The 15,358-nt window shown below is 45.5% G+C and overlaps 1 protein-coding gene across 2 annotated transcripts in view; it reads right to left on the reverse strand.

Annotated features, from left to right (window-relative positions):
• sema4ba (sema domain, immunoglobulin domain (Ig), transmembrane domain (TM) and short cytoplasmic domain, (semaphorin) 4Ba) overlaps positions 1–15,358 on the reverse strand; it is a 117,671-nt gene that overhangs the window by 85,000 nt on the left and 17,313 nt on the right. The window contains exon 2 of one of the 2 annotated variants that reach the window (XM_066684255.1): positions 7,976–8,029. The exons of the other annotated variant lie outside the window; for it this stretch is intronic. The gene's annotated coding sequence lies outside the window, so the exon portion shown is untranslated. The remainder of the gene's footprint in view (positions 1–7,975; positions 8,030–15,358) is intronic. 2 annotated transcript variants of the gene reach the window in all.

Here is a 15,358-nt window from a genome sequence, read left to right on the forward strand (position 1 = left end):
AATGTAGGCTAAAAACTCATTTGTTTAGTTTATCATTTGGTAGCTAATGCTCCCCCATAGATAAAGGCGGCAGATCTGGGGGGTCCATGGACACAGGGAATTATAGTATACTGAGACGCTGGTGCTGTCGTCCCGCCGCTTCTCGCGATCACTCAGGTTTGTTGACGGTGGAGCGGAGGGATGCCAGTGTTTCAGGATGCTCCCGTGTCTGTGTGTCCTTCTGGTTCTCTCCTTTTAATTAATGCTGTCATAGTCAGATCTGCCGGAGTCATTAGCCACACTCTGGAAATTTTCATATTTTCTACTTTACAAACACAAAACAGTTCAAAACTAATTCCATCCCTTTACATCTTTCCGAGTAAACGACTGCCCACCTGTCTGTCTGGACACTGATGGATGACTGTCGAGATCCTCCTCCACGCTTCAGACCAGCTGCCCACGCTCCAGCAACCACCAAGTGCCTTGAAGCTGTCCCTACACTGAAGTTCTCATGGACTACTAACTATCATCACCAGTAGATTGACCAGAGGAGGATGGGTCACCCCTTGTGAGCCTTGGTTCCTCCCAAGGTTTCTTCCTCAGCTGGGGGAGTTTTTCCTTGCCACTGTCGCCCCTGGCTTGCTCACTTGAGGGTTTTACATTTTGTTTTTTACATTTCATGTCAAATCTTGTCTTACTGGAATTCTGTGAAGCTGCTTTGTGACAACATCAGTTGTGAAAAGCGCTATATAAATAAATTTGATTTGATTTGATTTGATCACACCTGCTCTGTGGGGGTCCTGAGCCCGGAGGAACAGGGGGGAAGGGGGATGGACAGCAATCTGTAGATCTATTGTAGTGGCCGGAGTGGTCAGTATTTTGTGAGACGATGACACCTGACTCTGCTCTGAGTAAAGGGTGTATAAACACCGGTCCCTCTCTCTGACACTCCTGGGTTATCAGGCCTGAGCCTGGAGCCTGAGCATGAGCCTGAAGCCTGGAGCTCGGAGAAGTGCAGTGACACTCTGTGACGTGAGATCTCAGAACAAACATGACCGGGGAGGCTGTGGTCACGGCAGCCCCCCGCGCCAGAGACAGATAGTGATCATAGCTGTCAGCAGTTAGCGAGCGGAGTGTGTTGATCCTGAGAGTGTGTTGCGACACCGGGCAGAGTCAGAAGCTTTGTGCTGGAGGGAGTAAGGAGCAGGAAGACTGGAGCGTATTTACATTCCTGGATCTTTACACCCAGCGCTGATAACGTGGCCTGATTCTCAGATCCGAGTTTTACATCTTCCACACTCCTAATTTACCTGTTGTTTACTTCATACTTTAATCAGTTTATACACATTGTATCATTATTTTTATTATTGTATTATTATTCATAATGTTTGTTTCACTTTTTTTCACTTCATTGTCTCTCATTGCCTTATGTGCTCCATAGAGCGGGTCTCTCACATGACTGCGGCCATGACTCCAATACATTTAGCTCTTAGCCTCTTACACATCCAGACCACTAGGTGTCAGTCCGTTGAGAATACCATTATTCAAGGCTCATCTATGTTCAGTGTTAAATACAGATTCAGATACACACAGAGCCTTCTGTCTGTACTCTGGGTTCGTATTTGTGCACATTATCTGAAATCGTATTGATATGGACGGAACGGAGCAGTACCACTGCAGTGCCATGGAGGGGCAGTGTAGAGTGTAGCACATAGTTCAAGAGAAACATGACCTCTGGTAAAATAAGAGACAATAATTCTCCATCCACATGTTGCCAAGTATTGCCTCTTTCCTCTTGTAGTCTGTAGGGAGTATAATTCTCCACCGTCACCAGATTTGTTTTTGTCGTCAGCAGCTGTGGACTCTGGACTGCCCTCTAGTGGATGCGCTGTCTAACGTACTCGCCGATGTAAAGGACACGCGTATGTGGGTGTGTGTGACAGTTACAATGTTAGAAACTGACGTGTTAAGTAAGTAAAGGGAGGATAAGTGGGCCTTAAGAGTAATGACTGGTGAAAGAGGCTGATGGCTCCTTTAAGAGCCGTGAAGCTGGAAAAACACCCCAGGGACCTGGAGGCTGGGAGGGGGAGCTGTGGGTAGAGAGGCCAGGGACCGGGGGAGATTTGTGCAGCGGAAAGATAGTGAGCAGTGATAAGGCTAAGCCCGCTGTGGACCCCCGATAAGTCCCTGATGTGCAAAGACTGCTAATGGGAATGTATTGTGGCCTTCGAAACAAAACCTCACATCTCCAGAAAAGAAGAGAAGGAGCAGAAAAAAAAAAAAAAAATTAGTCAATTTTCTAAAACAACAACAACAGTGGAGACAGGGTTCAGAGAGCAGTGATAAAAACAGGCAGCAGCTTCTCTCACTGCTCTGGTGGCTGAATGCCATCAATTCCTCACAGAAATGCTCGGATATCTCATACCAGTGTTCCCAGAGAAGAGCAGAAGCTATCACTGCGGTAAAATGTGGTAAACTCTGCACTAACAATTTGTTCTCCAAAGCCCCGCCCCTTCAGGGATCAGCCGGATCAAAGCTGCACTGCCATTGGCTGAGGATGTGAAATTGTGTGTCTGGGTTCGCAGAGATTAAACCAGGTTCTGCCCCTGGAAACTGAGACGTGAAATCACTGACATTTATCACTGAATATTCCATTAAAATGAATGATATTTCACTCACAGTTTCACAGGCTACGATCTACTGACATTAATATGTTCACAACGTGTCTACAAACTTTTGGCCATAGTCATAATCTCACACACACACACACACATGCGGTCCTTTCCGTACCAGTATAACTGTTTGAACCAACACACACACACACACACACACATTTGCATTCATTTACTTCATTCATCTCCTTTATCACTGCTGTCAAACTACTGTGTGTAATAATGCACGGTGTGATTTATGACAATGCAATGTGCACAACACTGGTAATAAATGACTTATGTCTGTAGTTTCTTTACTACGAGAAACTTTACTTTCATGGTGTCTGTGTTAATTACGTGTGTAGCCTTTACTTGTGTTGTGTTTATAGTTTATTTTACTCGTGTCTTTTGGCTTGTGTCGTAATGGAGTACTGCAATATCAGAATAGTCTTAATACGTGATTTTGCTTAAAGTTCTGTGTGCTTTAAAGGGATTTAACTGTATTATTATTATATTATCATCATATCAGTGGCATAAAATTGTCTTAAAATGACAATAATATTGTTTAGAGAAGTTATTTCTGGGACACTATATTGACCACAAATTGTAGCACTATCTACTGAGCACACGACTTTAAAGCTCATGATGTGAACTTTATATGTGGTACATACAGCCATGCAGTCGTACCTGCACCAGAGAGAGAGGGGGGGGGGGGGGAGACAGAGACACAGAGAGAGAGAGAGAGAGAGAGAGAGAGAGAGGGGAGAGAGAGAGACACACAGAGAGAGAGAGAGAGAGAGAGAGAAAGAAAGAGAGAGGGGGGAGAGAGAGAGAGAGAGAGAGAGAGAGAGAGAGAGAGAGAGAGAGAGAGAGAGAGTTTCTGACAGCCTCGGGAGGATGGGGCTGAGCATGTGCTTCTTATGAGACACGTCCAAGTGCACAGCTGAGTGTGTTTGGAGGAGAATGCAAACTGCCCAGATCTGTCCCATGAGCTGACACTACTAACTAGCATTACACGCACTGCACTGAGGGGAGAAGAGGACAGCTGGATTCCCTTTGTCTCCTGTTCTGAGGCCTCAGCGCAGTTCAAACCAGTAATCTCCTGTGGCTTTGACTGCTGCATTTCTTTGAAGGCCAAAAAATGGACTGTGAGCAGTGATCCAGAACTAATTATAGCGTCAGAATCTGACTTGACTCATGTATTTTTCTGGCTGGACCCAATCAAACCCTCACACAAATGTTCCAGCATCTAGTGGCATGTTGAGAAGAGTAGCACCACACTTGCGTCCGCCCTGTTCTCCTGACTCTACAGATTCTGTCCCGTGGGGCAGCGGGGGGTTGTGTGGGGTACCCGCCCCCCTGGGGTTTATGGTTGGGGGGGGGGGGGGGCGCTTTTGGGGGACTATTGACAGAACAGGCACCATCTTTTACCAACTAGCCAAACCCTTTCTGACAGTCTCTCACAGGCCACAGCTCCTGTGCCCACACTGTTACTGCCGCTGTTGTTTTTACGGATCAACCGAAGGAAAACACATGGGGTGATGCAGTCAGCACTCTCTCTCTCTCTCTCTCTCTCTCTCTCTCTCTCTCTCTCCCCCTCCCTCTCTCTCTCTCCCCTCCCTCTCTCTCTCTCCCTCCCTCTCTCTCTCTCCCTCCCTCTCTCTCTCTCTCTCTCTCTCTCTCTCTCTCTCTCCCTCCCTCTCTCGCTCTCTCCCCCTTCTCTCTCTCCCCCTTCTCTCTCTCTCTCCCTCCCTCACTCTCTCTCTCTCTCTCTCTCTCTCTCTCTCCCCCTTCTCTCTCTCTCTCTCTCTCTCCCCTCTATCTCTCCCCCCCTCTCACTCCCTCTCTCTCTCCCCTTTCTCTCTCTCTCCCCCTTCTTTCTCTCTCTCTCTCTCTCTCTCTCTCTCTCTCTCTCTCCCCCTTCTCTCTCTCTCTCCCTCCCTCACTCTCTCTCTCTCTCTCTCTCTCTCTCTCTCTCTCTCTGTCTCTCTCTCTCTCTCTCTCTCACCCCTCACTCTCTCTCTCAGTTCAGTTTCCTTTACTGACAGCAAGGATCTAGATCTGATGGGATGTGATGGATAGCTGACTTGGCTTCTGTAACAACTGTCTCAACTTCTCAACTCTCTTCTTCCCTCTACCTTCCTCTACTTTTCCCAAAAACCAAGACCAAATCCCAAGCCAAGGTCAGAAAGGTACATTCACAATCACAAATTACAAGAGCACAACTTTCATATGGTTTCTACTACAGTGCACGACACCAGTACAGACTTCCTGTGGAAGTTCAAACCAAATGACCAATCCAAAGTAGCCAAACGCTCAAATGTTGTGACATCACAACAACAACAACATTCCAACCATTGTCTGGATGTGATCAGAGTCCAGATGTCCAAATAAAATCTGTACCAGGAACACACTCAGATAGCTGGAAACATAGATTTAACTTAAAATAACACGCAGATCCAAATCTCTGAGTCATCAGGACAGCTCTGAGGAAAACACTGTCCACTAGAATCCATTCCCATGAACTCCACGCTCCGGTTTACTGGGAAGACCAGCCCACAGACTGCAGGGAACAGAGGAGACCTCACACAAGAGGCCTTTCCTTTAAACACTGAAGAACTCATATTAACATCTGAAAATACACTGCACTGTTTAAGGCCATACAGCCATACATCCATTCATCAATCCATCTGTCCATCTATCTATCCAACTGACAGAAAAAAGGCACAGTCATCAAAGTGTGTGTGTGTCCACAGCATATTCCGGATACATCTAGATGCCTGGTGATAATAGACAGTGGTTTCAAGCTTCAGTTCCTGTGCTGGTGGACACTCCAGCTGACTGAATGAGTGAGTGACTGGGTGTGTGTGTGAAGTTGTCCATTGGTGTGAGCTGGTGAGTGTGTGAGTACTTGAGTTCGAAGCTAAGGCTGCGTTCCCCACCTCTGTCTAATGGCATTTTTCTCCTCCTCCACCAGGTGAATCAGGTCCTGGTTCTGGAAGCGGGTTCTTGTTTAGTGGCTGTTCTCTCGTGGTTCAGAGCGAGTCGAGTAGGGACTAAACCGTGGCGTGTAAACCTTGCAGAGCGCTGATCGTCCAGAGAGAGTCGTCACTCTACGCCACGCAACGCAGACGACCAGCACCAACTCTCCATCTGTAAAATCTCCAGCTGCAGCAGAGATCACGTTTGTTTTTATCCGACTCACGACGGCAGCTCGTAAAATGACGCCGTGGTCTTTTGAAGAGGTTCAAACGCTCCTTGGATCGGTGGCCGACGAAAGAATCCAGCGAGAGCTGGACGCTGCAACAAGGAAGGAACAAACTCTACTGATCTGTCTGAACTGATGACGGAGCTGTGTTCAGTCCCAAACAACAACAACAACATGCCAATGCACCATGAGTAAACACCGCTTAACGTTATCGCCGCCGTTGTTGTGGTTTCCAAATCCCACTGTTCCCCTTAGAGACGGGGTTAGAGACGACACCAGATACATTTCAGGGGGGAGCTCTGGGAAACCAACCAGGGACCGATCAGAGAGTAGAGTCCAGTGCAGTAGGTACCATGCAGAGAAAGACTGCCTTAAATGTCCCATCAAAACACACACACACAGACATCCTGTGGTAGTTTAACTCTTTGCACTCTGCAGACATCATGACTGCAGGAAGAAAAGCAGATCACAGTGGTTTTAAAACTAAAACCTCTCTCTGCGCTGGGTTCTTTCCCCTCGTCTGCGAAGCCACACAGGCCCCACGAGTTCATGGAAAGTTTCTCTGTGTTCAGAGTGAAGTGGAGTGCACTGGCTGCCACATTTGCTCCTGTCTACTGGCCCAGGCCCCAGTCAGAGGGGGAGCTGTGTGTGTGTGTGTGTGTGTGGGTGTGTGTGTTTTCAATGAGCAAAAGGCAGCTCAGTACAACCACCTCTTTACCATCGACGGCCAGCGTCAGCTCCAACACGCCCTGTTAAATTGCTATGTTCTCACATTAGTCATTGACCTACTCCACTACAGTCCCACAGCGACCTCACCCCCACCTTCACACCTCCACACACACACACACACACACACACACACACACACACACACACACAGAGGTTTATCTTAGTACACACCCTTGGGTATTTCTTGTACACAGCAGGGTCTAAAAGATTAGATCCGTTACATTATTAGACTTGCAACCACCCTGGATCATGTTAGCAACCACCAGAAATACCTTAGCAACCACCCTAGCAGCTAACTAGAGCAAAATTTAAGAAGCCCATGGGGCACCTTAGATAGCACCCAAAATCCCATAGTAACCACCCTAGCAATCACCTGGTATACCTGAACAACCAACAAAAAAAACACCTGAGCAAATACATAGAACACGCTTAGAGTAACCACCTGGGGCTACTTAGCAACCACCTACTTAGCAATTCTGTGGTAACCACCTGGGACACTTGAAATGATGATGGAATCACCAAGAAACACAATAGCAAAGCCATAGCACCCAGGTAGCAACCACCTGTAATACCTATTTAGCAATACCTTCAAAACCACGAGGGTCACCTTAGAATCAACCATAGCAGTCACCCCAGGAACCACCAATGTTACCAGAGTAACCACCAAGAAAGACACCAAGAAAGAAATCATACAACACACTTAGCAACCACATGGAATACCATAGCAACCACCCTAGTAACCATAGCAACCACCCTAGTAACGGATTAGATATTACCTTGTTTTTATAAAAGTTTTTCCTTGTATAAAATTCCCAAATGCACTGTGTTTCTGATGCACTGTGTAGCACCCCCTTGTGATGAAGTTGTTAAATGTGAGTGAGTATGTGATCATGTGAGTGAGTGAGGGGTCTCACTGTATTAGACCACAACCAAACCAATAAGGGTCCATGTGCAAGACCTGAACGCTGCATTGGCCCCTAACTCTGTAACTGCATTGAAAGCACTGTAAAGAACCCCTTTGGGCATCTCATGTCCTGGAAATGTTAGGAAAACAAAGTGAATCTGGACTGGAGTCTGAAAGCAGCTAGTTCCCTATGATCCTATCACGCTGCAGATAGCGTTTTGCTGTGGAGGGACTGTCTCATGTCACAGAAGGCCCCTCCCCCTCCACCTCCCCTTCGCCCCCCCCCCCCCCCCACGCACACACACACACACTTAAAGAGGGATGTAATAACAAACCCCACGCAGCCCGGCACATTGTAACAAGAGTGGGACGATGTTATTAACCCACCCTTTGCCTTTTTTAAAACACACTGCGCAAACAGCCCAGAGCCTGAATCAATCATTAACAGCTGTGGGTTAATGAAGCACTAGAGCAGTCGGTCTGTAGCAACACTTGAGTACTCACTCTCTCAGTTCTCTGTCTCTCTTCCAGGCAGCTTTCCACAGCTTTCCTTCTCTTCTGAAAGGCAGAAAAAACAGAAAAAAAAATCCTTTACCGCTGACGGACTCGGCTCCCAAAGAGCAGTCAATTCCTTTAGGGTCACAAAAGGTCACCGGCGTATTATCCAGCGTCTACCAAAGCTGTGCTCCATACAGCGGTGCAGCGTTCCTGCTCCTCGCTCCCTCTGTGTGTGTAAGTGTGTGTGTGTGTGTGTGAGGGAGAGTGGAGTGTATCTGACACACTGCTGTAGTACAGCCCCTCCCTCTCTCTGACAGAAGGGGAGGAGAAGAGAGGGAGGGTGTGTGATCACTCCTTGTGTTTGGTACAAAGTGCAATATTTCGCAACTTTGATTACTTCCTTTTGTTCTGGTCGCGGTAGTGAAACAAGCCCGTGATTCAGAAACAACTCTACATCAGTAGGTCCAGCTGAGTGTGGTCTTTACCGCATTAACAGCCTCTACTCTCCGGGGAACATCTCCACGAGGACACCAAAGTATATAAGAGTGAGTGAGTGAGTGAGATATAAACCAGTTTCATGATGTTCTTCACGTCTAGAAAGTAATCAACCTGTTTTTTTGTTTCATGTTACACAACTGACACTAAATAACCACAGGATTTAGTCACTACAGCTGACGTTTACACGTTTAAGAGTTTAAGAGGAGGTTGGAAAGCACTGCACCTCACTTTCGGAACCCTCATGCTTCCCTTGAGAGAAATGTAATCAGGTGGGAAGAGTGACGAAGAGTGATGAATTAAATAAACACAAAGTTGAGCAATCTGAATCTCCAGAGTGTCCTCACAGCTCCAGAGTTCACTATGCTTTCAGTGTTTTGGACAAACAAGGAATTTGTCTTGATGAGTGAACACATGTAAGAACTGTAACATACTGAACAGAACAGACACAGATCATAACAACACGAATTAAACTAAGGAAAAAAACATTTACTCAAAAAAGACCAACAAACAAAAACCTCATATCAGAATAAATCCAACCCTATGTGTGTGTGTGTGTGTGTTTAGGTTTAACACACACTGGTGTCCTGGTGACAGTCCAGTGTTATTTGAGGTGGTCGTCCAGTGCCTAGTGTCAGAGGATAATAAATACTTCACTGTGTTAAATGAAGTGTGCTGTAGATATAACAAATCCATACGATCAGGAGAAACATCTGGAAACACTGTTTTTCACTCGCTCACAACACAGCGTCTACTTTATAGAAGCTAAATATCCCTTTACTTCTAATGTATTTATATTTCTGTATCTCTTGTAATAATATAACCTTTTATAGAAGGGCCACGTACTGAGAAGACACTAACGATGATGATACATAATTGACAATGCTTAAGACTGTACTGATCCTTAATAAATGACTAGGTAACACCGCAATCAATCATTAAATACTGATAAGAAACAAGAATAAGAATTAACTGGATATTAAAATAATGTTCAGGTTTTGTATTATTACTTTTTGACTTAATTGTTTATTAATGCTTATAATGGTGTTGTAAAGTGTTAACAAAAAAAATGTAATTATATTACATAATTATTTAATAATATAATATAAAATAAAATATAATAATAATTAGGACACAGAATAATGAGTAAAAAACAAGTGAAAGGAGCTGAAGTGTGGATGAGTGATATTAATGTGCAAATATAAATGCCATAAACAGGCCAGTGTGTGTACACATGATGTGAATGTTGCTATAAACATATATACGAGATATTACAGAAAGCTATGAACAATTATAATATTTAGATACTCTACAGTTAAGCAATGGAGCATTATGTTACGGAGGAGTTATTATAACTGTGTAGGGTACACTCTCAGTATTAAAGGTAGGGTACAGGTACATCACTGTCACTGAAGCTACAAACAGTGGAGTGTATCTTTAAAGGTACAGCAGTGGTGTTAGAGTCCAGTTGTGTTCCCTAAAGGTTCATTACATTCTCTTCTCCAGAAGGAGAGGGGGATCTCTGTAATCTTTCATTATACAACTGTGGAGAATAAAAGAACACAATAAAAGTCCTGGAGATGAAACGGGGCGAATGACATCAACACGACTTTAACATCCACAGTTCATATAGAGTAAGGTACGGTTCTGTTCCTAATTAAAGGTACAGTACGTGTTCCACCACACTGAGAGTTTTTCTGAGAGCGTAGGTTTAAAGTTCATTTCGGATGAGAACCCAAACATCTGCCAAGAACAAGAGTCGGGTCTTTGACACTGAGGTGTTTGTGTGTGTGTGTGTGTGTGTGTGTGTGTGTGTGTATGTGTGTGTCAGTGAGCCTCCTCCCAGACCCTGCTATTAGGCCTTGGACACCTTTTCACGTGCTGAAAGGGCCCCTCTGTATCCAACTGAAAAGGCATAGTCCCGGCACTCTAAGCTCACAGCTTGAACTTGGCTCATAATGAAGTGACATTAACGAGTGTTATCCCTGGGTGAGTGACAAGCACCTTCCAGCAAATCGGAAACACGATTCATGGCTGACGTAGGGTTTTCTAAACTCTCAGAGCAGAACTGGGCCTGAATGGCTGAGACCCTGCTTGTCTGCTGGCAGAGTTTACCCTGCCTTTGTAGAGGCCTGAAGAGAAACGAGAAGAGGTGTCCTGGGTGTCATATCTGAATCAGACTGAGCCCCCTTCAGCGGAGCGCAGGGGAACGGGAGAGTTCAGGCCGACTAATGGCCCGGACAAAAGGAGCTGTCGCTGTGAAACGGAGAAGAAGAACACTCCCGGCTGAAGAGAGCGGTGCTCATGGTCGGGAATCCCTGCGCTGGAAATAGTGTCGCTAATTATGTACTGAGGGGCAATGCTAAGCAGGCAGATGGAATGGGGGGCTTGGGGGGGCTTTGGAAGGGTCAGGCTTTGGAATTCCTCTCCAGCCATCCAAGCCGGAGATGCCGGGGGGGTCATGTGACTCGGGCAAACGTCTCGATTTGCACACCAACAGATAGTGGAACCTGCTGTATTGATCCGGTATTGACATGACATGCATTTACCACAGCTACATCAGATATCTGCGTCACCCCTCACAGAGGACAAAGGGCAGGGGGCGCTCTGAGCATGAAACCACTGCGGGGAACAGGTCCGCGGACATTTGGAATTAATAAACACTAAACGACAATAATGATAGCAGTTACAGTATGTACATCCATCCCCACAGCGCCTCCCCGTTGATGACGTGTCCTTGGTTCCTCTCATAACTGGAGGATCCTGACAAGAACCGGATGAAGAACCAAAGTTCTCTTGTGAAACACAGAAAATATCCTTAAACTGTGCTGACGAAAGTGTTATTTTGGAATCACTCATTTGTGCTAATCACTACTTATATGTAATTTAAATTATATCAAATGACACTTACCTTACACTGAGTATAACTGCCCTGTGTTACTTTTCCTATCCTCTAATAAAGTTAAATACATTTATATGTTTCATTACACATTACAAAAAAATGTCATTTGTAAAACTATATATATGTTTTTTTTTAATTCTTCAATTTTAATCAGTGACTTTGACACAGTGGAAATAACATAAGACTCATTTACTCAGGGTACTATAAGTGTAACTTCATATAATGTAAATGATATCAGCAGTGATTTAGTACAAATGATTGATTCCAACTCAAAACAAATATGTAATTACTTTTAATTTAAATAAATTAATAAATGAAATCCTTTTTAGGGCAGGCATTTTGACAGAAAGCAATATCTCCTCACTGTAGGGTTCGGGTAACACACCTCTGTCGATAAGTGTCTGGATTTCCTCTTCCCAGCAGCTCATTAAACACAAGCCGTTACAGCACTGAGCTCAACACCCCTCGTCTTTAATAAAGGGCAAGTGTTGTAGAAAAACTGGAAACCTGTTGTAAGTTAATTGATCTTGTGATGTCATGAGAGTAAATCCTGCCTCTTCACACTGGTGTTACAGACTCCACCCAGGTTATTTCTGCACGGCCAATCAGAACGGAGTTCATTTACATATATCAGTCATAAAGAAACCGCTTCTCACAGTAAGAGCTGTAAGAGCAGAGAATGGCCATGTGAACATGAACTCAACTACACAAGACAAAAGTAAAGCTGCTCTATATACGTTTGGGGAGTTGGCGACCTCTCTGGTGGAAATATGTAATTGGAGGAAACGTGTGGAAGAACATTTTGTAACATGAGAACTGGATCACGGCAGAATCCTGCTGTGTATCAAGGGTTTTTCTTCTCAACTCAGAAACTCCACCTTTTTCAGTTTTCAGTAACACAGCTCACACACTGCAGCTTTGAGTAAAGACTGCTCTATGCTTCAACAATAAGGAACTTACCAAACTGGGCTGGGTTTCCAAAAAACATCTTAAGTGGTAGAGTGGGCATTATACTGAGCTCTCTCTCTCTCTCTCTCTCTCTCTCATTTGCTCGCTCTCTCTTTCTCTGTTAAGATGATCTCTTTGGGAAACTGGACGCTGCACAGTAAACATTTCCTAAGTCTGTTGCGTTGATGTTCACCACTGTTTGATTTTAAACATCTGTCATTTGTCAAGAGCTCTTCCTTTTGGTTTTTACTGCTGAGAGAGAGAGAGAGAGAGAGAGAGAGAGAGAGAGAGAGAGAGAGAGAGAGAGAGAGAGAGAGAGAGAGAGAGTGAGAGACAAAGAATGCAGAGAATGAGAGAGTGTGTGTGTGAGAGAGAGAGAGAGAGAGAACGAGAGAGAGAGAGAGAGAGAGAGAGAGAGAGTAAGTCATGTTTTAGATGAGCTCCTGAATTTCTTGCCGTTTTTCTATTTTAAGTTGAGATAAACGTTAGAAAACAATCTTTATTTAATTGTATTATATTAGTGAACATTAGTTGATTCATTTAAAAATCAAATTTGTTGAGAATATATTAAGAAACATTTAAAAAGAGCACAGCGGTCTTGTGAGGCTAACGCTACTGCAGGAGGAGAGAAGAGGAGAGGATTAAACCAGAACAGAGGAGGAAACTACATTATTTTACATCTTAAAATCAAAAGAAGAACAGATCTACAGGGACAGGTCAGGAGAAAAGAGAAAAGAACAGAAAACAGACTGAAACAGCAAAAGAGACTGAAACTGAAGCAGTAAACAGAGAGAGAGACAGAGAGAGAGAGAGAGAGAGTAAAGAGGGAGACAGATCACTGAACTCTTCTACATTAGGGGTAAGGACACTCCTGCTTTAAATGAAGAATGTACTTTTAATACAGTCATTATAGGAGTGAACTAGTGAGAAGTATTCCTCTATAAACTGAGCTAAATGACTAAAGAGAAGCAGTGAGAGGCCCCTCCCCCACTGGACAGTTAATCTGCTGCATTTTTCAAAATTCTGCTACATTGTTTGTAAATGGCTGGAGCAGCTGCAGGAGGCGGAGCCTGTGTGTTTGAGTTCCCTCCAGACTCTCACTCTGAGGGCAGTAAACAACAACACAAACTAAAAACCCAGAGAGAGAACCCAGACACCTTATTTAAAGACTGCAGCACCATTAAAGGTGTTACCACCATCACCAACCTACTGTTCTACACCAAACACACAGACCTGTGGCATTCAATCGTCTGTAAACACTACACACACATAACAAAGCGGGGCATCTGTAAAGGCCGACAGATCTACATCTTTGAGGACTGTGAAAAGCTTCCAGAGAATAGACTCTTAGCAGTGAACCTGTACCAGAATGGAACTGTCATGGTTCAAGGACATGAGGCTGCACTGAGACAGTTTGAGAAAAACTTTCCCTCCCTCAAAATCCAATATGAAAATGAGAGAGCAACAGAAAACAACCTGCTCCTACCCCATGAACTACCCACCCCCCACAGCAACAACACTGTACAGGACACAGCCGTCACACATTCCCCAACCAGCTCTGTCCAAAGCCCCAGCCCGAGTTCATCTCTCCCCACCACAGTAAATCAGCTCAGAGACAGCCTCGCCCTGCTGGAGGTAGAGCTAGTAGAACTGAAAGAGCAGGTACAATCCCACACCTCCACCAGCACAGACACTGAAGCCCTTAGAGTCCAGCTCACCCAGACCAGACAGCAGATAAAGATGACCACACAGGAGCTGAGAGGCGACATAGACGGCCTACTCAAAGACAGGGAGGAACTTAAAACACAGCTTGCAATTTATAAAGATGCTGCAAAAACAGAGCTGTCCGCCCTGAAGCAAGAGCTGAACAGAGAGCTCTCAGACCTCAGACTGGAGATTCAGCACAAAGACACAATCATAGAATCTCTCAAAGCACAGGTACAGGCAAACGCTGACCTCTTGAACTCTGTACACTCTACACCTAATACTAACCCCACTAAACCCATCCCACACCTCACAGAGCTCACCCCTAACCCCACTGAGCATACTCCCAGCCCCAAGGAGCCAGCCACACAGAGAGACCATCCTGAGCAAGCCACAGTCACACCCACAACCAACAAACAAGCAAAGAAACACAAGGCAGAGAAACCAAAGAAAAGCCAAACACAGAACACACAGAGCAGCGAGTCTGAGGCACCACAAAGGGACATCGACGTTGCAGTCCTCATAGATTCAAATGGGAAGTTTCTACAAACAGAGAAACTCTTCCCAAATCAGAAAACATCAAAGATTTGGTGCCCAAGGACAAGAGACGCTCATCACATCCTATCAGACAACATCCTTAACAATCCGTCCTACATCATCATTCACACAGGCACAAACGACCTCAGAGCAGAGCAGGAGAGGGTAGGAGAGATGGTCTGCAGTGTAGCAAAGAGAGCCGCAGAAACCCACCCTGACGCCAAGGTCATCGTTTCCACTCTGCTGCCTCGCAAAGACTTCCACCCTGACACCATCCACTGAGTGAATGTAGCCATCTCAAGAGGATGCGCCCTCATCCCAAATGTGCACCTGGCCCACCACTCTGGCCTCTCCACACACCACCTCTATGATCACGTCCACTTAAGCAAACATAGCGTCAAAGAGTTTGCCAAAACACTGAAAGACACCGCACTGGGTCGACACACAACGCACACAACGACAAAACACAGAGGAGAGCGTCCGATGACACAGAGCCCTCGGCCACACCATCGCAGCCCACTCCAACCAGCCCAGCGTACTCCAGCAGTCCGACCTGCCCACCGTCCCTCACCACCCACAGCAGCGCTACGTCACCCCACTGCCAGCCCGGCACACGCAGCAGGTCGCCCAAACCAACCAGGAAACAGAGACATGACAACCTCACTCTCCCAGCAGCACAGCCCTCAGCAGAGGTACAGCTACGCTGACACCCTCAGAGGAACACACCGCACTCAAATGGGTGAGATCAAGCAGTTACTGCAGTACATCTGCACCAGACTCATATAAAACTGCACAGACTCACA

Source organism: Hoplias malabaricus, chromosome 11 (genome assembly GCF_029633855.1).
Source record: "Hoplias malabaricus isolate fHopMal1 chromosome 11, fHopMal1.hap1, whole genome shotgun sequence".
NCBI classification, from domain to species: Eukaryota; Metazoa; Chordata; class Actinopteri; order Characiformes; family Erythrinidae; genus Hoplias; species Hoplias malabaricus.